The sequence below is a fragment of the Scyliorhinus canicula genome, chromosome 13, assembly GCF_902713615.1.
Source record: "Scyliorhinus canicula chromosome 13, sScyCan1.1, whole genome shotgun sequence".
Classification (NCBI taxonomy): domain Eukaryota; kingdom Metazoa; phylum Chordata; class Chondrichthyes; order Carcharhiniformes; family Scyliorhinidae; genus Scyliorhinus; species Scyliorhinus canicula.
Window position 1 is genome coordinate 7,571,573 of NC_052158.1, and position 7,007 is coordinate 7,578,579.

The following is a 7,007-nucleotide window of genomic DNA, read 5'->3' on the forward strand; positions in this document are numbered from 1 at the left end:
TCGTGATGGACACCAGAGTTTATAAGGAGGAAGTTTTAACACATCCAAAGTACATTAGACAAGCAGTTTGACAACACAGAGGCAGTGGAGGGATTGAGTGAGATGTTGGTGAGGTTGATGTTGGTGAGGGCCTCAGTTTTCATGAGGAACCAGGAACAGAGAGTGGTAAATCTTTGAAATTCTCTACTCCAGGGGAGTATGGAGACTCAGTTATTGAGTAAATTAAAGATCTATAGACTTTTTAACATGTTAAATATCTCAAACTATGTGAAGATAGTGCGGGAAATTAGTGTTGAAACCTCTGTTTCGTTCAACTTTGAAAACTAGTCAGTGCAATATTGCCACCTGCTGGCAGTGAGCGGTACTGCTGTTAATAAATTATCCCACAGGCGGCGCTGAGAATTCGGTTCAATGGGTACAGCACCGCCACCGGCTGGCAAGGAACGGTACTGCAGCCAAATATCGTTCAGTGCCGATCACGTCCACCAGATGGCGCTAATACAAATGTAAAGTACCTGGGCTGCTGGAAATCCGAAATAAAAACAGAAAACGCTGGAAAATCTTAGCAGACCCTGCAGCATCTGTACAGAGAGAAATGTTTCGTGTCTGTACCTTATTATCAGAACTCGATAAAAGGGTTAAGATGTGACGGATTTTAAGCACGTACAAGGGCAGGACAAGGGGAGACCTGTAATGGAGGGAAGGTGAGATTAAATGACAAAAAGTGATGATAATGGGACAAGTAAAGAAACAAAGTTCACATCCAAAAGTGGACACAAATGATAATCGCAGATTCTGTCTGAAAAAATAGGGATAATATTTACGATCTAAGATTGTTGAACTCGATGTTGAGTGATCTGGATGCTATGAACAGACCAAACCAAAAAATGTCCTTTCTTTGATTAAGCTTCATTGGAACAGTGCAGATGGGCAAAACTGCAGTGAAATTGGGACAGAGAATGAAAAGGACAGGTACCTGGGAGCTTCAGGGTCTTGCTAGCAGACTGGACAGAGATGTTCTGATTTGGCAATCTGCATTTAGAGACAATCTCCAGCAGTGAATACTGTACACGAACTTAAAGGAAGTACAATAAATCACTGTTTCACCTCGGACCTCAAACCCTGGGAGAGAGACTGGGAGAAAAAGCAGAGAATTAGAGAGAATCACTGATATCATTGAGGGGGTGAGGTCCAAGAAGGCTACTGGGGAGTGGGGTGGGAGGGGATTCCAAGAGGGCAGGTGGCTACTGTGGGGAGGGATCAGAAAGGGCAAATGGTAGCTGTGAGGACTGTGGGACAGGGACAGAGGGCCATTGGGCAGTTCGAGAGGGCAGATGTGGGCGGGGGGGGGGGGACTGGCTGAGGGGGTAGAGACCCACCCAAGACAATATAGACTCACTGAGGGTTAAAGAGGCAAAGGCTTGCGGAGGGTCAGAGGAGGAAAGGATCAGAAAAGATTCCCTCTCTCCGATTTCACCATTTCTTCCTTGGTTTTGTGTTCTCTCAACATGAAAAAGAGCCCGCCTGAGTTGAGGAACTACGAATGTGACAACTGGAAAAAGGTTTGGGGCTTAAAACGAGGGAGGGAACAGCTTCTGAAAATATCAAACATTAAACTCACCTGTCACAGCACCAGGAGACTCTGTGGGGATAGAAAAAAGAAAATGAACAAAAACTGCAATTAGAGTCTCAATGTAAAACCAAATACTGCTCCCAGGTTAATGCATCACAAAATAGATTAACAACACCTAGGGTTTAAACACCTATCCACCAAAGGATTTGCACAAAGGGAGGTTTGGTAAGTTAAAGGAAAAGGCAAGGCAATAGTGCGGGGGTGGGGGGGGGGGGGGGGGGGGGGGGGCACTGATACAATACGGATAATGTTAACCAGGGTGTGACAGGAGAACAAAGTACACAAGCATAAGAGTGCATCAGCAAATATGGTCACAGTAGAGAAAAATGGCACAAGGGACCAATTTAAAGGCTCTTTATCTGACTGCAAACAGCATTCATAACAAGATGGATCAAATGATAGCACAAATCGAAATGAAAGAGGATGGGATGATAGCCATTACAAAGATGTGGCTGCAAAGTGGCCCTCACTGGTACTCAACATTTAAGAGCACTGCAAAAGAACAGCGGGGAGGGGGGGAAAGCAAAAAAGGTGAGGTAGCTCTGTTAATAAAGGACGAAATCAGTACGTAAGTGACAAAGGATCTTGGTTTAGGAAGATGAAAATGGGATATAAAATAAAGGAAGGAAGTCACTGGTAGGAGTGGTGGGTGTTTAAGGAACATAGCTTAATAACCGTGGGAGATTTTATTCTTCATATACATTAGGAGAGTTGATGGTGATGGACAACTCGAGGGATTTGTACTCTGAGGCGTTGTGAAGGCCGAAGGATTGGGATTGAAATGAGAGAAAGGACTGGGATTGGGACTTGGACTGAGGGGATGGGGACTGTGCTTTGTCTTTATCTCTCTTTTCTGTTGTTTTGTATTTGTTGGGGGAGGGGGGAATGCTGGGTTTTGGGTTAGTTGAACGGGGGAGGTAGTTTACCTTTGTTTAGATTTGTGACAGATATTTTGGGCTTTGGGGTTGTGGCTTTCTATGGGGGGCACTGGTTTAGTTTGTTTTTCTGGGACTGGGTTATGGGGAGGGGATTGGGGGAACCTGGGCAGGGGCCTCCGCTCTGGTGAAGGTCAAGGTTGGCTAGTGAATGGGAGTGTGGTGGGGGCAGGGGCAGTTGTTTAAATTTGGTTGAACAGGTTTCAATGGGCCTGGGAGGTGCAAAAGATGTGGGGGAGTGAATCAAACCGGGAGAGGTGCTTGCAAGAGGAAGTGGATGGGGGGATTCTGGGAAGGGGGGGGTCTATGGTAACAAAAGGGCGGGCGAGCCAGGCCAAAGGGGCAGGGCCAGGGGTTATGATGATGGTGGATAGGAGAGGTGGAGGGGTGAGGGGGGCGTGAGAGACCCCGGTGACCGGTGAAGAGACTGAGGGTTTTTACACATTTGAAGAGTTTAAAGGCCGAAGTGGTGACGCTGCAGGAGACCCATTTGAGGGCGAAGGATCAGGTGAGGCTCAGGAAGGGATGGGTGAGTCAGGTCTCCCACTCAGGGTCTGATAGTAAGACAGGGGGGTGGTGGCATTGGTGGGCAAGAGGGTGAGGTTACAGATGGAGAAGGTAGTGGTGGACCGAGGGGTTGGTATGTGATTGTGCCGGGGGTGTTAAAGGGGAGGCTGGTGGCACTGGCGAGTGTATATGGTCCCAAATGGGATAATGCATGGTTTGTGAAGAGGATGCTGGGTGCCATCCTGGGTTTGGATACCCAGGAGCTGATAGTGGGAGGGGGGGGGGGGGGGGGGGTGTTGTAACATGGTGTTGGAACTGAGGTGGACAGGTCTCAACTGTGCTCGCTGGGCTATCCCCTGTGCTCGCTGGCCCATTCAGCAGGGGGCGAGGGGGGGGGCGGCCATTGATTCGGCTCATGAGGGAGATGGCAGGAGTGGACCCTTGGAGGTTCCTACACCCGAGGGAAAGGAAGTATTTGTTTTTCTCTGGTACACAAGGTGCATTAGAGGATTGACTTTTTCATAGTGGGGAAGGTGCTATTGGCTGGGGTTAGGAGGTCGGAGTATTCAGCAATCATGATTTTGGCTCATACTCCGCATTGGATGGATGTGGTTTTGGAGAAGTGGATAGCTTTGAGGCCGGGGTGGAGAATGGGTGTGGGGTTGTTAGCAGACTGGGGCTTCTGTGATAAGATCGGGAATGTGATTGAGAAATATGGGGTTTAATTGCATGGGGAGGTTTTGCAATCGATGGTTTGGGAGGCTCTGAAGGCGGTAGTGAGTGGGGGGTGATCTCATTCAAGGCTAAAGTAGATTGGGAGGTGGATGGGAGGACCCGGACCCAGGTCATCTGGCCAAGAGGAAGGAGTTGCAGGTGAGGTTCGACCAATTGTCTAATGGGAAAACGGTGTGCTAGTTGAGAAGGGTGAAGGGGGCTTTCTATGAGTATGGGGAGAAAGCAGCGCATATGCTGGCCAGCCAAATCCGGAGGGAGGGCAAGGGAGATAGTTTGGGTATGGGATAGGACAAGTAAGCTCGTGGAGCAGATTAATAAAGTATTTGAGGAATTTTTATCAGGAACTGTATAAGTTGGAGCCACCAGAGGAGGAGTGGAGAATGAGGGAGTACCTGAATGGGTTGGAGTATACGAGGCTGGGAGAGGAGGATAGACCAGGGTTGGAGGGGCTGGTGGGGGAGCAGGAGGTGAAGGGACAATCGGGAGGATGCAGGCAGGGAGGGTGGTGGGGCCCGATAATTTCCCAGTTGAATTTTATAAGAAATGGGGACAGGCTGGTGCTGTTGATGTTGATTTTGAGGATGTGATGGGTCGGGCGGTCTTGCAGTAAACAATGGGGCAGCCTCCAATCTCGTTGTTACAAAAGAAGGAACCAGTGGATTGTGGGTCGTACAGGCCCATATCTCTGCTGAATGCAGATGCCAAGATATTGGCAAAGGTGTTGATGGCAAGGTTGGAAGGATGTCTCCCGAAGGTGATTAGGGAGGATCAGACGGGGTTAGTGAAGGGAAGGCAGTTGTTCTCGAATGTGAGGTTGTTAAATGTGATCATTCTCCGGCAGCGGGAAAGGAGATGGATGTGGTGATGGAACTGGACACAGAGAAGGCATTTGATTGGGTAGAGTGGGGCTATTTGATGGCAGTACTATGAGATTTGGGATTGGGCTGAGGTTTGTGACGTGGGTGAGGCTGTTGTATAAGAAACTGATGGCGAGTATTCACACTAACAGCGTGAACTCAAGAGTACTTTGCACTGTTCAAGACAGTGTCCCCCTATTGTTTGCATTGGCGAGAGAGCCCTTGGCCATTGCGCATAGGAGAGTTATGGAAGGGGAGAGTGAGGGTGGGGGTTGGGAGGCTCCTGGAGCATAGGGTGTCCATATCCTGTTGTTGAAAACTCACCACTATTCTTAGAAGTCCCCCTATATCAAAAAGGGCCGACATTCTAAATGGTCAACAGGGATTCTCACTCCTCGACTCCTATGCAGGCTTCAGTGGGTGCTATTCAGGTCAAACTATGTTTTCAAGTTATTCCCCGGTATAACCCATACCTTCACCGAAGATTTCATCTACTTACCACTTAGTAGCATCGATCCTGGGTCCCGCATTGCTAAGTAAGTAAAGTAGACTTGGGAATAACCACTGTTTCAGGTTAAAACCTTTAAGTTATTTTATTATTATATATTTTTTTCTTTTGAAAGATGCAATCACTGTCTTTACAGAAAAGTAAAAAGATCTTGCTTCTGGATCCTTCTGGTTGGTTGAAGGGACCTTCTGGCCCAACTTGACAATCAATCTTCTGTTTAAAATCTGGTCTTCTTTAGATGTATTGGCTGGTTAGCTTGGTTGCTATGTCTGGTCGATCCCATGTACTGAGCTATGAGAGCTGGCTATCTCTGAGCTGACTCTGCCTCCTCTTTAAATTTTAGTCTTCCTTAGATGTATTAGCTGTTTTAGCTTGGCCACTTGGCTCTGTCCCTTTCCCATGACAGAGCTGACTGTAAGGTGACTCTGCTTGCTTCTCTTGTTCCTTCCGTGCCTCTCTCTCTCTCTGGTTCTGATATTTCCTGCTCTGGTCTCTGGGTTTATATTCTCTTTCTAACAGTTATTAAGTTTTTATGACTTTATTGAAAAGTAACTTTTATTGCACTTGGATTGTAAAAGGTACCTTTAATCTGAACTTTTCTAACACAACTAAATATTTATTTTGATATGACCTCACCTCTCAGGTCTCAGATTACATTGTGTCCTTTGCGATGTTCAAAATTCCTTTGTGATATACAAAAATGCTTTGGTTTCAATAGGGGTATGAATTTTGGTTCCTGTCATTTCTATAGTTTTATTTTCCAGTTGTGTCCCCAGCTCATAATTTTGACTTTGATTTTGGCTCTAAATTATGTTTCTCGTAGACTGATAGTCTCCTATTTTCTTTAATTTACCTGGTGTTAGCAGAATTTCACACCTATATATTTGCCCTCCTAGTCATTTTTTTCTATCTGCTGATTTTACTTCAATGAAGGTGTGGATCATTGCTTTTAGCTGTATGCTATAATCCACTTGGTTATAACTTGAAAGGGTTACATTTATCACTCAAGTGTACCCCTCATCCATGCTTTTCCAGATGTTTACTAAGGTGGTTAATTTCAATGAAGGTGTGAACCATTGTTTTTAAACTTCATACAAGAATCCTGTTTGTTTGTTTGCTAAGACTGTTTGAGAGAAAGAATCTGCATTTTATAATCCTGCACTTTGCAGCTGCTGTTAACCCTTGGTGGGATCTTTCCCTGTATCCTCTCATTTCTTAAATCAGGTATTGCCAGGCTTCCATGTTTCAAATTACACATCTTTCCATGTTTTCAATTACATCCCCCAACGATCTGCTGTTGCATATTTCAGAACAGAGCACATCCGTTGGGAGTATAATGGAACTGCTCCAGAGATTCCGGACGTTCTTGTGGTATACGGGGGTAGGAGTGAGAGTGGGTGCCATTCTGCTTGGTGGCAACCCACTGTCGGTGCAGATGACCCGAGATTGAACAAGGCTTCAGATGTTTAATTTCATGGGCTTGGTAGGGAGGGTGAAGACCGATCTGTCGAGGTGGGACTATCTCCTCTGACGTTTTTGGACCAGGTGCAGTCAGTTAAAATCAATGCTTTTCATGATCTGTTTTTATTTCAATGTCTGGCAGTCTTTTTACCCACCGGAGGGTGGACAAGTTGATCTTCTAGTTAATTTGTGGGAGGGGGTAAGGTGGCCAGGATTAGGAGGGTGGTTTTGCAGAGGAGACGAAAGGAGGATGGGTGGGGAGGTGTGATTAGGCCTCCCAAACTTGCTGTACTGTTCGCCAAGTGTAGAGAATGTGCAGGGCTGGAGCAGGGAATGGGGGTGCTCGCTGGGTAAAGATGGAGGCAGGCTCT